Below are 16,392 nucleotides of genomic sequence, written 5' to 3' on the forward strand. Positions count from 1 at the left end.
GGATTGAGGTCTTGATGGGTGTTGTGGCTCAAACCCTTGTTATCTATTAGGGACCGAATTCTACCTATTTCCTCCATAACTAAAATTTGGACGGTCCTTCCAACTCAAATTATTCGTATTAGAGTAAAGATCATACTGTCTACAGGGCGCGAGCGCGTATCCAACTATATTTACTTGTTCCGTGCTATCATTTCATAGCATTGGATACCCATCAGTTGGGTGACTAACATCCTTGCAGATTCCACGTCTTGATATGTTGCATATTTTCCATTGTCATTTGGCGAACCATAGAAGTCAACTTTGCCAACTGCACTTGCACCCATGAAATACTTACCTCATTTACGCGATGAGTTAGAGTATCCTCTCTTGTGCCGAGCTACTGGTAGTTTTCAGCCATCCCCTAAATTAACTCCCAAGGTTCTCAAGGGGTTTTATTCACTAAAGCATCTCCACTTGCAACGTCGATGGTACTCCTACCTCTGTAGAGCAGGTCTTCATAGAAGTACTGGATGAGGAGTTGTTTTTGCTAATTTGATGTTGGGGACAGCTGGTGCATAATTTTTTGAATCTCTTCCAATATTCATAGAGGGACTCCTCGGAATTCTGCTTAATTCCACAGATCTTTTTTTGTAAGCTGGCAGTCCGAGATGCAGGGAAATATTTTTTCAAGAACTTTCTTTTCATGTTTGTCCATGTTGTGATACTCCCTGCTGGCATGTAGTATAGCCAATCCTTGGCAGCCCCTTTCAATGAAAAATGGAATGCCCTCATCTTGATTTGCTCCTCAATGACACCAGGTAGCTTTATACTTGTGCAAACTATTGTGAACTCATACAGGAGTCGCGTCCCATTTTTATTGAAAAAAATAAAATTTACGGGTTTAGAAAAATGAATATTGATTTATTTTGATTGAAAATGAGTTTTTGATTTGTAGAGAATAAATAAAGGAAAAAGGGCATAAAATGAGGTTTAAAAGTGCGATGATTTGGTGCAAAATAATAGTTTAAAAGGGGTTTTTAATGAATAATAGGAGTTGCCACTTGGTATTGAGTTAAGGTGTACCAAGTTACCTAAAAATTTTAAAATAAAAAAATAGAGAAAACCCTTTTTAAATGACTCCAAATCCTCAAAAATCAGAGAAAAAAGTTCGTGAGTCACGATTGAAGAAAGGGAAGGCAAGGATAAAATTCAAGACACTCTTTCAACCTAGCCAAGGCTAGTTGTGTGATTTAGTCAGAAATTTTTCTTAGTTTAACCTAAAAACCTATCACATTTGGATGTCACTTATATGAATGCAATCCTAGACCTAATGGTTATCGGAAGGATCAATATGTCTTTTCAAATCTTGATTGATGCAAGTCACATTAATTGTGATGTCCAAAAGTGACTCTTTGAAGAGGTCACGAAATTTGCAAAAATGAGACTTGAAGAAAAATAATAATATACAAATATACATGACCAAAGGGAATGCATCATAACGGGTGCGAGGAACTAATATTCGTGACTTTTAATTTTCCCTTTAATAGAGGGAATACGAGTATGCTAAGGTTAGAGAACCATACTCGTCCATATCCCATATTTGAAAGGTTATTTTCCTAATTTAATCAAACAAATGCACTAATCTACTCCTAACTTTCCTTAAATGAAATGCATGTCTAATGTCATGTCTCACACATAGGGATAAGGAATATATATATGGAGAATATGGGATAAGGAATATATATATATATAAGAAAAATATGGGATAAGGGATATACATATATGGGAATAGAGGATAAGGGATATACATATAAGGGAAATATCATACAAAAATAATAAAAGACCCTAAGAAGTAGAAAATATGCATGAAAATGTAGTGATTGTCATACAAACATGATCTAACGTGTGGATAGTCCCTAAGAGTCTAGCGTTGGTCTAGCCCATGTCTATGAGTTTCTACTAGCGTTGGACTAGCGAGAAAACGGAGAAAAGGGCCACAACTAGCGTTGGACTAGTGTGGTGACATCGTACATTCATTATAATCAAATAAATCATATAAGACAAAATGAAAGCAAGTAAACACATAATATCACATAAAACACATAGCACATAAGCATGCTATCTAGATGCGAGACCTAAAAAAGCGAGTAACATGTAAGCACATAAGCATGCAAAACACACAAAGCAAATAAAACAAATAAAAACATAACTATTACATTTAGGGTCCTAATTACAATCTAAAGGGGGAAGAAATAAAATAAATAACTAACTATTACATATTCTATCTAGATACATATCTTGAACCACCTAACTATTATAATTTGACATTTAAATGCCTCTTAAATAATCAAAAATTAAATTAAATTAAACATACAAAACTAAAAACACATAAAGTGAATAAATAAATACAAAACTAAAAACACACCAAATACTTACCTGTAGTTATTTTACAGTGAACTAAAACAAGCAAACATACAAAGGTCAGTGGGATAAAAAAACCGAGCCTACCGAGGTTGGTTGGATAAAACCCAAGCCTAACAAGATAAAAACAGTCAGTATGATACAACTGAAGCCTGCCGAGATTTGTGGGATAAAACCTAAACCCAACAAGATAAAAATGGTCAGTAGAATACAACTCAAACCTGCTGAGGTTGGTAGGATAAAATCTAAACCCAACAAGATAAAAAAAAGGTCAGTGGGATACAACCCAAACCTGTCGAGATTGGTGAGATAAAATCCAAGCCCAACAAAATAAAATGATCACTGGGATACAACCAAACCTACCGAGGTTGATGGGATAAAACTCAGACCCAACATGATAAAACGGTTAGTAGGATACAACCCAAGCCTGCCTAGGTTGGTGGGATAAAATCCAAACCCAACACGATAAAACCGTCAGTAGGATATAACCCAAACCTGTTGAGATTGGTGGGATATAACCCAAACCCAGTAAGATAAAAACGGTCAGTGGGATACAACCTAAGCCTGTCGAGATTGGTGGGATAAAATTCAAACCCAACACGATAAAATGGTCAAGCAAAGTAAATTGACATAATTAGTATAGACACCAAAATTTTAATTTGGTTTAGTTAAATTTTTGCTTCATTTTTTATTTATTTATTTATTCTTGTTTTATTTTATTTTACTTTACTTTATTTTAGTTGATCAAATTGGTAGTAGAAAATTAGATTCATCATTCTTTTTAAAACATTATTATTATTATTATTGTTATTAAATTTCTAAAAAAAAGAAGAAGAAGAAAATTCTCAATAAAAATTCATTTTTATCTTTTTCAAACTCAATTTTTTTAAAATAAAATGACATTTTGTAAGGTAATTACAGATTAGCATTTTATTTATCAAAAATTGGTTTCGAAAAAAATACAAAATAAAAAATATATGGCACACATGCAACAGGGCCAGGTGGAGGCCATGCAAACTAGGTAGGTGGGGGGAGACAATGGACAAGTGTTTCTTTATTTCTTTGACAGCACATCATCTAAAGGATAGGTGGCCAGGACACTTGGAAGCCTAGGAAAAATTTGAAAAAAAAAAAACAAACAAAAGGGAAAAGAAAAAACAAGGGAAGCTACGGGAAGGGGGAAAAGAAACCAAGCAAGAAAAAAGAAATAGCGACGGGCTAAAATAAAGAGGAAAAAAGAAAGGAAAAGGAAGCTACGGGGCTGAGGAACAAAAAAGGAGCAGCTACGGGAACAAGGGGAGAAAAAATCAATAGAGGGTTTTCAGAAACAAGGGAAGGTTTCGACTGGGAAAACAAAGAAGGAAAAGTGGGAGAGGAAAGAAGGAGAGAAACTGGGAAAAACAAAAAAAAAAAAAAAGCATGGGAAAGGGAAGAAGGAAGCTCGGGCAATAGGGGGAAGAAATGAGGAAAACTAGAAAGGAAGCTTCGGAGGAAAAACCAGGAGCTTGGGGAAATTTAGGAAGGAAAAAGAAAACAACAGAAAGAGAGCAAAGAAAGGGAGAGTTACGGGCAAGAGAAAAAAAACAGCAAAGAAAAGAGAAAGAAAGAAACAGAAGGGTTTCGGGCAGGGGTAAAGAGAGAAAAGAAAGAAGAGTAAGGGAGGAGGAAGAGACAGTGGAGAGTAGGAGAAACAAATGAAAATCCAAGGAGAGGCTTCAAGTTGACAGGGAAGAAATAAGAAACAAAAGAAAGGCAAGGAAAAAAAACAAAAAAGAGGGTTTTCTGGGATAGGGGAGGAAGAGAGGAACGGGAGAAAGAATAGGAGGATGAGAGGAAGAAGAGAAAGAGAAAAAGAAGGGAAAAGGAAGGAAAGCAAGCAAGGAAAAGAAAAAAGGAAGGGGACGGGCTGAACAGAAAAAAAACAAGGAAGGAAAAAAAGAGAGATTGAGGGAGGCTACGGATAGAGGGGAAGGAAGAAAAGAAAAGAAAGGAAGAGCGAAAGAAAGAGGAAAGAAACAAAAGGAACAAAGGAAAAGAGGATCTGGGGAGAGTCAGAGGAAGAGTAGGAGGGCAGCGGAGCAAGAAAGGAAACAAAGGAAAAGAGAGAAAACCGAGGGAAAAAGGAAATTTTTCTGGGATCAGGTTAGCGAGGTAGCCCAATTTCCGATCAAATTCCGACCTAACCTCCAACCCTTAGAGCACGATTCCTTTTCTGAACCTTCTTTGGACGTCATGCAACAACTTTTGTTCAGTGATTACTCCTTAAAAACACCTCCAACGTGGCCGTATTTGAGCTCCAAGTTGCGGTTTTTCCAGTGCTGGGCATCTCTATAGCAGAATTCTCTTCATCCGTTTGCGTTTGTACGTCTCGCCTTGGAGTTCTCGTGATTGTTCAACCTTATAAGCGACAAAGGCTAAAGGTAGTCTTTCTATCTTTTCTAGATTATGGGGTTTACAGCAAAGGCATTAAAACCGTTGTTGCTATGCTTGTTGCCGCGTTCTTCTGTTTTCCTTCCTCCTTGTATTTTCTATTCACGAACCTGGGTGGGAGTTCTGAGCCATGAAACTGGTGTTTTTTCTGTGTTGTTGGCTTTTGGTGCAAAAAGGGGAGAACAATGGGTGTAAATAATTTGACTAGAACCATGTTTCTTATGGCTAAGCATCTCTGTTTCTTCTTTGTTTTTTTTTCTTTCTTCCTTTATCATTTTGGTTCCAAAATCTGTTAATCGATCTGATGTTTGGTTTTCTTTATGAGGGTGAGAATGATTTTGACATGGGTTTTAGTACTCTTAAAATAAATGTTTTGGTTCCTTTCCGTTTATGATATGACGACCCTGGATGACCTGCTATGGGAATTCAAGAAACCAGCGAAGAAGAAGATGAATTCTTCGAATCAGTTGCATGAAATTTCAGACAAATTGCATTCTAACCCCTCAGGTTTCCCCTTGTTCCACTATGGCCCAGAAAATCGAAAAATTAAATCAATTTTGCCCCTTTAAAATGCTATTTTCCTTTGGCATGTCTTAATGTGATTTTTGGATAGATTTTTAGTGAATTTTGGGGATGAATTTGGAGGTTTAATAATTTTTGATAGATTTATAGTTTTGATTTGGATTTTTAGTAAAATTTTGGGTAACTTTGTTGTTTAATTATAGCAAATGGGTTTTCATTCATTTTGTGAAGTTTAGTATTTGGTTTTAGTATGCTTCATCTTAAGCCTTTAATTTTATATTATTTTAATTTAGACTCTTAATATTTGTAATAATAATGATTTGATCCCTCAAACTTCTTTAATTCTTTCAATTGAGCCCTTGTTTGTTTTAATTCATTGACTATGGGTTATTTTACTTTTATTTGAATGCTTTGATTGATTCAATCTCATGTTTATTTTCATTTTCTTGTGATTATTGATGCTTTGACATTTTTCTTTGTTTTGGAGGATAAATAAGAAAATTTCATTTCATTAAGTCACTAATTCAAGGGAGGTACACTCTATTCTTTATTTTGATTTTTACTTGACCCTTTGTGCCCCTATGTGACTTTATGTGCGTAATTACATACCTTTTTAAATTTTTTATTTCATTTATTTATTTAGTCACTGTAATTGTTTTGATTTAGTATATTTATTTTAATTTAATGTTTGATTATTTAAGGGACATTTAAATGTCGAATTGTAATAGTTAGAGGGTTCAAGACATGTATTTAGATAAAATATATAATTGTTAGGTATTTATTTTATTATTTATTTTATTCCTTCTCCTTTTATACTGTAGTTAGGGCCCCCAAATGTAATAGTTAGGTCTTTATTTGCTCTATTTGCTTTGTGTGTTTTGTATGCTTATGTGTTTACGTGTTACTCGCTTTGTTAGGGTCTTGCATCTAGATATTATGTTTATGTGCTATGTGCTCTATGTGGCTTATGTGTTTACTTGCTTTTTATTAGTTTTATATGATTTGTTTAGTTCTAATAAATGTATGACGTCACCACTCTAGTCCAACGCTAGTTGTGGTCTTTTTTTCCTGTTTTCTCGCTAGTCCAATGCTAGTGGGAACTTATAGACCTGGGCTAGTCCAACGCTAGACCCTTAAGAATTGTTCACGCGTTAGATCATGTTTGTGTGACAAATCACTACATTTCATGTATTTTTTCCATTTTTAGGATCTTTACCATTTTTGCATGATATTTTCCCCTATATGTATATCTCTTATCCCATATTTTTCCTATATATGTATCCCTTATCCCTATGTGTGAGACATAACATTAGACTTACATTTCATTTAAGAACACTAGAACTAGGGTAGATCATTTGTTTGACTAGATAGGAAATACCCCTAGAATATGGGATATGAACGAGTATGGCTCTCTAACCTTAGCACGCTCGTATTCCCTCTATTGAAGGGAAAATCAGAGTCATGAATATTAGTTCCCCGTATTGATTATGATGCATTCTCTTAGGTCATGTATATTTGTATATTATTATTTTTTTCTTCGAGTCTCATTTTTGCAAATTTTGTGACCTTTTCAAAGAGTCACTTTTGGACATCGCAATTAATACGACTTGCACCAATTAAGTTTTGAAGAGACATATCGATCCTTTCGATAACCATTAGGTCTAGGATTGCATTCATATGATAACTTTCAAATGTGATAAATTTTTAGGTTAAACTAAGAAATTTTTTTTTGACTAAATCGTGCAACTAGCCTTGGTTAGATTGAAAGGGTGTCTTAGATCTTATCCTTGCCTTTCCTTTCTTCAATCGTGACTTCCGACCCCTTTTCTCTAATTTTCGAAAATTGAAGTCGTTTCAAAAGGGTTTTGCTCTACTTTTTATTCAAAATTCATTTTAGATGACTTGGTACCCCTTAACTCAATACCAAGTGGCAACTCCTAATTTTTCATTTAAAACCTTTTTTACACTACTATTTTGGGGCCAAAATCATCACACTTTTAAGTCCCATTTAGGTCCATTTTCTCTATTTATCCTCTAAAAAAATCAAAAATTTATTTTCACTCAAAATCAATCAAAACTCATTTTCATAAACCCGTAAATTATTTATTTTTTTCATTAAATGGGGCGCGACAGCTTGGCGACTCCACTAGGGACTTTGAGAGTCCAAACATTTGATTTATTTAATCATTTTCTTCTTTTAACCTTTTTATATATCATATTTAGAGGATTTAGGTTGTATTTTTTCCTTTTTAGGATTTTTCTTGCATTTCACACGTACAAATCGTCTCGATATTCGTGTATGTGATAAATAATGTATTTATTTTCTTTTATTCAATTATGTTTGTATATCGCGCTTGCATCTTGGGGAGGGGGGTATAACTACCCTAGAACCTTCAACCGCATATGATGGTATTTAATCCCTCCCTTCAAAAGGAACACTTCATACGTGCATACGTTTTACTTTATAACCCCTCATTTTTTTTTTACTTTTAGTGGTTGTCATACCACTCTTCCCTATTTAGGATTAGAATTAGTCCACTTAGACATGTGGCCGTGGCACGACATGCTCGTAGCAATATTCGAGGGATAACTCGAATCACCGACACTTAGGCATTGGAATTGATGACTCTTTCGCCTTTGATCTGAAAGTTTGGGAGCCTAAAAACCTTATCGAGTTTAGATGCATTAGTGAGCCAAACTTCATGCATCTATATTAGAAATCACCTAGGATAAAGTCTACCATACCGAACTAAGAACATTAGGCACGAAAAGAGGGATTCCACCCCTCTTTCCTTATTTTTCTTTTACTTTTTGTATCATCTAAATTGCCCCAACATGATTATGTGATTATTTGTTGAACTAACATTTCCTTTTTTCTCATTTTACATTCACAAATGCTAGAAAATAAGAGATCTGGCATGATACTCTTTAAAACCTACCCTCTTAGATAGATTGTTGCACGTTTAAATTCTAATATATTGCATTTATAGGTTAATTATTGCACATCATTTTAGGGCCCATCTTGGCATACAAAACGTCCCTTTAGGTCATGGTTTCATTTCAAATTACATATTTAATTGCTTTTATAAATTGGTATCATGCATAAGCCTTAGAAGAAAATGTCGCATAGGGAATCCTACGTTAGAAATAAGCCACTTTGTGTCTCAGATATGTAATCCATTGAGACTTGCACGTCTATATTTCTTGTACCATCCAAAAGGTAGTGCATGAGATAAGGTAGGATCCGATTTTTTTAATGATAATAGAGTAACTTTTGCACATTAGAATATGAGCATCTAACAATCATCTTTTGGTCATTTTATCAAAACTGGTAAAAATCCCTTGCGTAAAGGATATTAAGTTGAAGAAATTCACGAATCATTCCTCATTGTTGAGACAATAAATATGTTGAGGCCAAATCTTGATTTTAGAAAACTCATAGACTAATGCATCACAATGATTTTTTGAAACTACCAATGGGCAGACAATTTAATCGATTTTGAATAAACCATCAATTCCATTTGAACCGCTTATTCATTTTTTAGGACAATCTAATTCAATCCATTTGACCATATTATTCATCAATTTCATCCAATCCATTTTATCAATTCATTCATTTTTAGGACAATCTAGTTATTTTTGAATAAATCATTAACTCCATTTCATCTATTTGATCAATTCATTTTTAGGATAATTTAGTCAATTTCGAATAAATCATCACTTCATCCGATCTATTTGATCAATTTCATTCATTTGATCAGTTTACCCATTTTTAGGGTAATCCAGTCAATTTTGAATAAATCATCAATTTCATTCAATTCATTTGCCCAGTTTACCTATTTTTAGAGCGATCCAGTGAATTTTTGAATAAATCATCAATTTCATCCGATCTATTTGACTTGTTTATTCTCTTTTAGGATTTCGATATAAGATTCACTGATTAACCTAGTCAAGACGTTGCAATCCTTTCAAGAGTAGGCTCTTTCACGCATAACTTTATGTGTTAATCAAAATAATCAATCCATCCGAACTTTGTCCTCATTTTTGTTAAGACAAATGTCTCTTGTCACTCCACTTGATCAATTTTTTTCAAATTATTTTTCACTCGAATATGAATAAGTGGATCGGATTCATCAGGTATTGTATAGTGCCTATTCTAGAGGATTGCATTCTCATGTTAGGCCTACCCTTGGCGCAAAAGAGCTCCTCCAATAGGACATGTATCCAAATTATTTTAATTTTTTTTCTAACTCTTGTCTTTTTCTTTCTTTTGTTAGCAGTGAATCAAGAGGGAAATCTAAAAAGGATTTTTTTTTTCTAAATTTTCAGATAATTGTAAACATAGCTATACAAAGAAACCCCATCATTATACAATCACGTAGTCAAGTTTCGAGAAATAGTGTAAACATGAGTACACATCCTGAATCATTCGATAGGTCTGTAACCACACCAATAGCCGACCTTGCAAATCTTAGAGTTCAACTGAGTGAAATGTTAAACAAAGTCAATGAGTTAAGTATGGAGATAAACAAAGTCAATGAGTTAAGTATGGAGATGAGTCAATGAGTTAAGTATGGAGATAACTGCACAAAAGCGCATGATTGACCAACTGGTTGCTAGCAGCAGCGTTGTTCAACATGATCGCTTAACTGCTAATCAACCTACCTACTTATACCCTTACCCATATTACCCAAACCCACATCCTGTTTACCATACTACTATCAATCACCCTCGACCTCGGACAAATTATGCAAACCCACCTATACTACCCGTCCCAACTTTTCAACCCAATCTTCAAACTCGACCTCACCCTCCTTATAATCCAAGGCCTGTTCAACCAAACAACTGATGAGTTAAGTCTGGAGATAAACAAAGTCAATGAGTTAAGAATGGAGATAACCGCACAAAGGCGCATGATTGACCAACTGGTTGCTAGCAGCAGCGGTGTTCAACATGATCGCTTACCTGCTAATCAACCTACCTACTTATGCCCTTACCCATATTACCCAAACCCACATCCTGTTTACCATACTACTATCAATCACCCTTGACCTCGGACAAATTATGCAAACCCACCTATACTACCCGTCCCAACTTTTCAACCCAATCTTCAAACTCGACCTCGCCCTCCTTATAATCCAAGGCCGGTTCAATCAAAAAACTGAACTTATCCTCTAAACAGTACAATCCGAAAACCAATCCCATATCAAACCTTCACCAACCTGGACCGACCCATCGATCAATTATACGAACAACTCAAAGCTGTCGGAAAAATTGGTGTTATACCTTCCAAGATCTATCCTAATGGTTTTCCCTCTGGCTATGACCCTCAAATCGTCTGCGCTTATCATTCTGGAGCTCCCGAGCATTCCACCAATAATTGCTGGACATTGAAACATAAAATCTAGGATATGATCGAAGCATGAGATATAGTACTAAGGAAAAGGGGAGAACAAGGACCGAACATAATTACGAATCCCTTTCCCGAAAACAAGGACACCTTTGAGGCATTTTTCCCCAATGAGGAAATTTGAAAATCCTGAACTAGTGAGATCCTTCCCTCTTAAAAGGAGTTTGGATAAACTTGGAGAGTTATCTTTGGTTTAAATCCATGAAAATCATTTATACATGTGTTGTTTGTTTAACTATGTTTTATAAATAGTTTTGAATCAAGTGGCTTTTGAAGACACGTCTTGTTTAATAAGTAACATGCTATTAAGTTTGATCTTTATCTTGAAATTCAATAAAATGTACAGTTTTATATATACTGTCTTACTTACGCATTCTTTTCAGATGACCAAGAATAAAATTCTCTGACCCTTTGGGTGTCACTGTTTCAAAATTCGATGGCAGCAATCTCGATATCTCACAATGTGAATTTGAATTTCAAAATGAGAGGAGTATCGAACAGACATCCGAAAATATTTCAAAGAGATCCAAATGATATAAAGAGAAACTCAAGTCGAATTGGATCAAAATTAAGAAAATAAAAATCAGTGGTCACTTGATAAGAAGCAGCTAAATGCCATTTGCCATGATCAGTGCTATCAAAAGATAATGGCCCGTGCTTACTACAAGAAGGTCAAACCACAACTATTCAAAGAAGGAGATAAAGTGTTGAAACAAATTTTGCCAATACAAGAAGAGGCTAAGGGCAAGTTTGCACTAAATTGGCAGGCCTTTTATCGTCAAGAAGGCATTGTCTGGTGGAGCACTTATTCTCGCAGAAATGGATGGACAAATTTTTCCTCAGTCGATCAATTCGGATATGTGTAAGAAATTATTCATATGATAAATAAAAGTTTTCTTTCATGGTTAATGCGGAGAATGGAATGAAAGTCAGGTCTTCTTCCTTTCCAATTAAACATTTTATCCCTAGTTATCCTTTTCGAACCTTCAGAATAAATCATTTAGTTTGACAACCCCTAAGAATTACAAACCCCACATTGGGACAAGTTTGAGTTGAAAAGAAAAAAAAAAAGAGGAAAGTAAAGCCTCAAGAGGTGAAAAGTGTTTGTCGCGCCCCATTTTTTGATAAGAAAAATAAATGATTTTAAAAAGAAATGGTGAATTTGAATTTAATTTTTTGATTGGAAAATGAGTTTTGATTTAAAAAGAAAATGGGCTTAAATGGGCTTTGATAAGTGCGACGATTTGGGCCCAAATTATAGTTTAAAAAGAGTTTTTGAAAAAAAACGGAGTCGCCACTTGGTATTGAATTAAGGTGTACCAAGTTACCTAAAAATAAAATTTTCAAAGAAAAAATAGAAAAACCCTTTTTAAACGACTTCAAGTTTACGTAAATCAAAGAAAAAGATTCGAGAGTCATATTTGAAGAAAGGGAAGGCAATGATAAAAATTCGAGGCATCCTTTCGACCTAACCAAGATTAGTTGCATGATTTAGTCAAAGATTTTCTTAATTTAACCTAAAAATTTATCACATTTGAATGTACTATATGAATGTAAATTCTAGACCTAGGAGGGTATCGGGGGTCGGAATTTCTCTTCAAAACTCAATTGGTACCAATCACATTAATTGTGATGTCCAATAAGGACTCTTTGAAGAGGTCGCGAATAATAAAAATATGAGACTCTAATGAAAAGAAAAGGAAAATAATAAATATAATTATAATTATACAAATATACGTGACATAAAGGAATGCATCATGTCGGGTACGGAGGACTAATGTTCGTGACTCAATTTTTCCTTTAATAGAGGAAATACGAGCGTGTTAAGGTTAGAAAGCCAAACTCGTCCATATCCCATATTTAAGAGGTTGTTTTCCTAATCTAATCAAGCAAATGTACTAACCTACCTCTAATTTTCCTTCTATGAAATGCAAATCTAATATCATGTCTCACACAATAGAATTATATAGGGGGGAAATATAGGATAAAGGATATACAAGGGGGAAATTATGGAATAAGTGATATGTATATAAGGGGAATATAGGAGAAAAATACATATATATAAGGGGGAGTATGGGATAAGGGTTATATGTACAAGGGGAGAATTATGGGATGAGGGATATGTATATAAGGGGAACATGCAAAAAATGATAAAAGACCCTACAAAGTGAAAAATATGCATGAGATGAAGTGATTTTATCACACACTTATGATCTAATGTTCGAAGGGCTCCTAAGGGTCTAGCGTTGGATTAACTCATATTTCTACTTTCTTACTAGCGTTGGACTAGTGAGAAATCAGACAAGGGAACCACAACTAGCGTTGGACTGGTGTGGTATCGAAAAATGGATCACAACTAGCGTTGGATTAGTGTGATATCTCGTCACACATTAATTATAACTTAACTTAATCATATAAAACTAATAAAAAGCAAATGAACACATAAGTTCACATAAACATATAGCAAATAAACATGATATCTAGATGTAAGATTCTAAAAAAGCGAGTAACACGTAACACATAGGCATGCAAAAACATACAAGATAAAATAAAGCAAATAAAACCCTAACTATTACATTAGGGGGCCCTAACTACAATCTAAGGGGGGAAGGAATAAAAATAAATAAATAAACTCCTAACTATTACATATCCTATCTAAATACAGATCTTGAACCCTAACTATTACAACTCGGCATTTAAATGCCTTTCAAATGATCAAAATTGAACTAAAATAAATATTCAAAATTTAAATAAAATAAATGAAATAAAAACATTAAAAAGGCATGCAACTAAACACATAAAGTCACATAAGTGCACATAGGGATCAAATAAGGTCAAAATGAGGGATAGAGTGTACCTCCCTTGAATTGGTGCCCTAATGGAATGAAATTACTTATTTATCCCCCAAAACAATAAAAAGGTTAAGGTATCACTTTAATTAATAAATAATCATATGAGATGAAATTAAATACGATATTAAATTACTCAAAACATTCAAATAAACTAAACAACCCATATTCATCAAATTAAAACAAGCAAATACCCAATTAAAAGAATTAAAGAAATTTTAGGGGTCAAATCATTATTATTATAAATATTAAGGGTCTAAAAGGAAATAAATTAAAATAAAGATTTAAGATAAAACCTATAAAAATCAATCATAAAATTCACAAAAATAAATGAAAACCAATTTGCTACAATCAAATCACAAAATACCAGGGTCAAATCATTATTACTACAAATATTAAGGTCTAAAAGGAAATAAATTAAAATTAAGGACTTAAGATAAAACCTATAAAAATCAATCATAAAATTCACAAAAATAAATGAAAATCAATTTGCTATAATCAAACCACAAAATACCCAAAATTTCACTAAAAATCCAAATCAAAATCATAAATCTCTCAAAAAACTATTAAACTTTAAAATTCATCCTAAAATTCACTAAAAATCTACCCAAAAATCCCATTAAATTATATCAAAGAAAAAATAACTTCTTAAAGGGACAAAATTGATCAAATTTCCAAAGTCTTTAGGCCATAACAGAATTATAGGGAACATGAGGGGCTAAAGTGCAATTTTTGGGAAAATCCCATGCAGGTTTGCGAAGAAACTTTCTTCATCTGCATCTGTAGCCTTTTTCTTGCTGCAGCTTTCTTAGCAGCTTATTGAATACAGGTATTCATGGAAACTCAAATAGAATCCACGAATTTTGTCAACTAAACCCAACAAGAATCCTAACCCAACAAGGAACTAACACAAAACATGAAATTAAAGCTCAAAATTCCTCATCCGAGATTTGCAGATAGAAAGGAAAGCAGACACCTTTTGTTTGGTTTTCATTTTTCGGCAAAAATCTCTACCACATATGCAAGTCCAGAAGCAAAACTAAGAAACTAATGAAACCCCCAACAACATCCACGTCCCCTTTATTCAAACATCACATTTAATCACAAACCAGCAAGGGAAATTTTCATCCCATTATTCATGAACAGAAATAGCAAAACCAAACAATAGCAACGACAAAGAAACCCAAGAAACATGACCCAGCAACGAACGAAAATGAAGGAACCAAGGCATCAATCTAGGAGAGTACCTGAAGAAGCTTTCTGAATCAAATCTAGACAGGAAACGCCGTGAACGAGGTGCCGGAGTTGCTCCGTCGCCGCTTCGAACCCGCACCAGCGAAGCCAGTCAGCGGTCGTTGGGGGCAAATTCGAAGGCTCTTTCGATGTTTTCTGCCAACAATTTCTAAACGAAACCTTCTCCCCTTACTTCCTAGTTGGTGCAGAACTTGAGATTTGCTTAAAATAACCAAAGACACAAGAGAAATTCGAGCTGAAACATAGCTGATAATCAGCCTTTGTTGAAAAAATTGCAGCTTTTCCTTCTTTTCTTTTCTCTCTTTCGGATCTCTTCCTTTTCTCTCTTTCTTTCTTCTCCCCCGCAGCCCCCCTCTCTCTTTCGATTTGGCCTAAAACCCTCTTCACTTCCTTCCATAATTTCTCCTCCTGTTCAGCCGAATGCCTCCCTCAAAGCTCTCTCGGATTCTTCCTTTTTCTCTCCATCCGTAACTCTTATTTTTTCTTGCTTCATTCTTTTTACAGCCCGAAACCCTTAGTTTCCTCCTCAGCTCCGTAGCTTTTCTTGCTTTTTTTCTTTCTGGGTTTTCCTTCCCTTTCGTCCACTGCCAGCTCCCTCTTTTTGTTTTCTTTTTCTAGTTTCTCCTTTCTTTATTCGTCTCAAACTCACGGCCGAAACACTCTTTTCTTGCTTTGTTTTCTTGCCGTTGAATCTCACTCTATCTCCCTATTCTCTTTTGCTCACGGTTCTTCCTAAAACCCTAGTTTTTTCTCTTTCCCCAGCCGCAAATCTTCCCTCCTTGCTTCCGGAACTTCTGCCTCAGGTTTCCTCTTCTTCTTTTTTTTTCAGCCAGCCCCAGACTCTCTTGTAAGGCCCGAAGACAACCTAAGAAGGGGTGAATTAGGTTGATTAAAACTTAATCAGGTTATAAGACACCTTTTTGCTCAATATGAAATTTACTCTCTTTTCTAAGTGATCACACAATGAGTCAATCAATGAATGAACAAAATCACTTGAGAGAAGTAGAAGAGATAAACAATTTAAAGATCACAAACGTAACAATAAGTAAATAAGAAGGAAAGAATTGCAAACCAATTGACTACCCAACTCCTCTTGAGCTTGTAGATCAATGCAAACAAACTTTTTCAAGTTGATGAATTACAATCACTCTTGTGTACAAAGGAAGGCTCACTTCCTCCTTACCCCAAACTCTACTTGGTCAAGTTATGAAGTTTTACTATCATTCAGGACAACTCTCACAAAGCTACACTCATGAAGTATTCACTCACAAATGAAAAACTTACAATGAATCTCACACCACTAAGACTACAAATCTTCTTTGGAGAGTGTTTTCTCACTAAAACTACTCTAGATCTTTTGTATCTTCAGTGTGCAAAAGTTGTTTGAAGTATCTGATCAATGACTATTTATATAGGACCAAGAAAGTGCCTTATTAATGTTTTCAATCGACATAAAGTAACTGAAGAGTCAACTATCCGTTGGAGTATCGGTCGTCCGGTACTACCCAAGCATGCGTCCGACAGTAG

General features: G+C 34.7%; 1 non-coding gene across 1 annotated transcript; it reads left to right on the forward strand.

The window, feature by feature from the left end:
- The first annotated feature begins 529 nt into the window (after positions 1–529).
- Positions 530–636, forward strand: LOC113736107 (small nucleolar RNA R71). Its single transcript, XR_003459601.1, has one exon. It is a non-coding gene; the product is annotated as a small nucleolar RNA R71 (small nucleolar RNA).
- Positions 637–16,392: the final 15,756 nt, after the last annotated feature.

The sequence above is a fragment of the Coffea arabica genome, chromosome 3c, assembly GCF_036785885.1.
Source record: "Coffea arabica cultivar ET-39 chromosome 3c, Coffea Arabica ET-39 HiFi, whole genome shotgun sequence".
Lineage (NCBI taxonomy): Eukaryota > Viridiplantae > Streptophyta > Magnoliopsida > Gentianales > Rubiaceae > Coffea > Coffea arabica.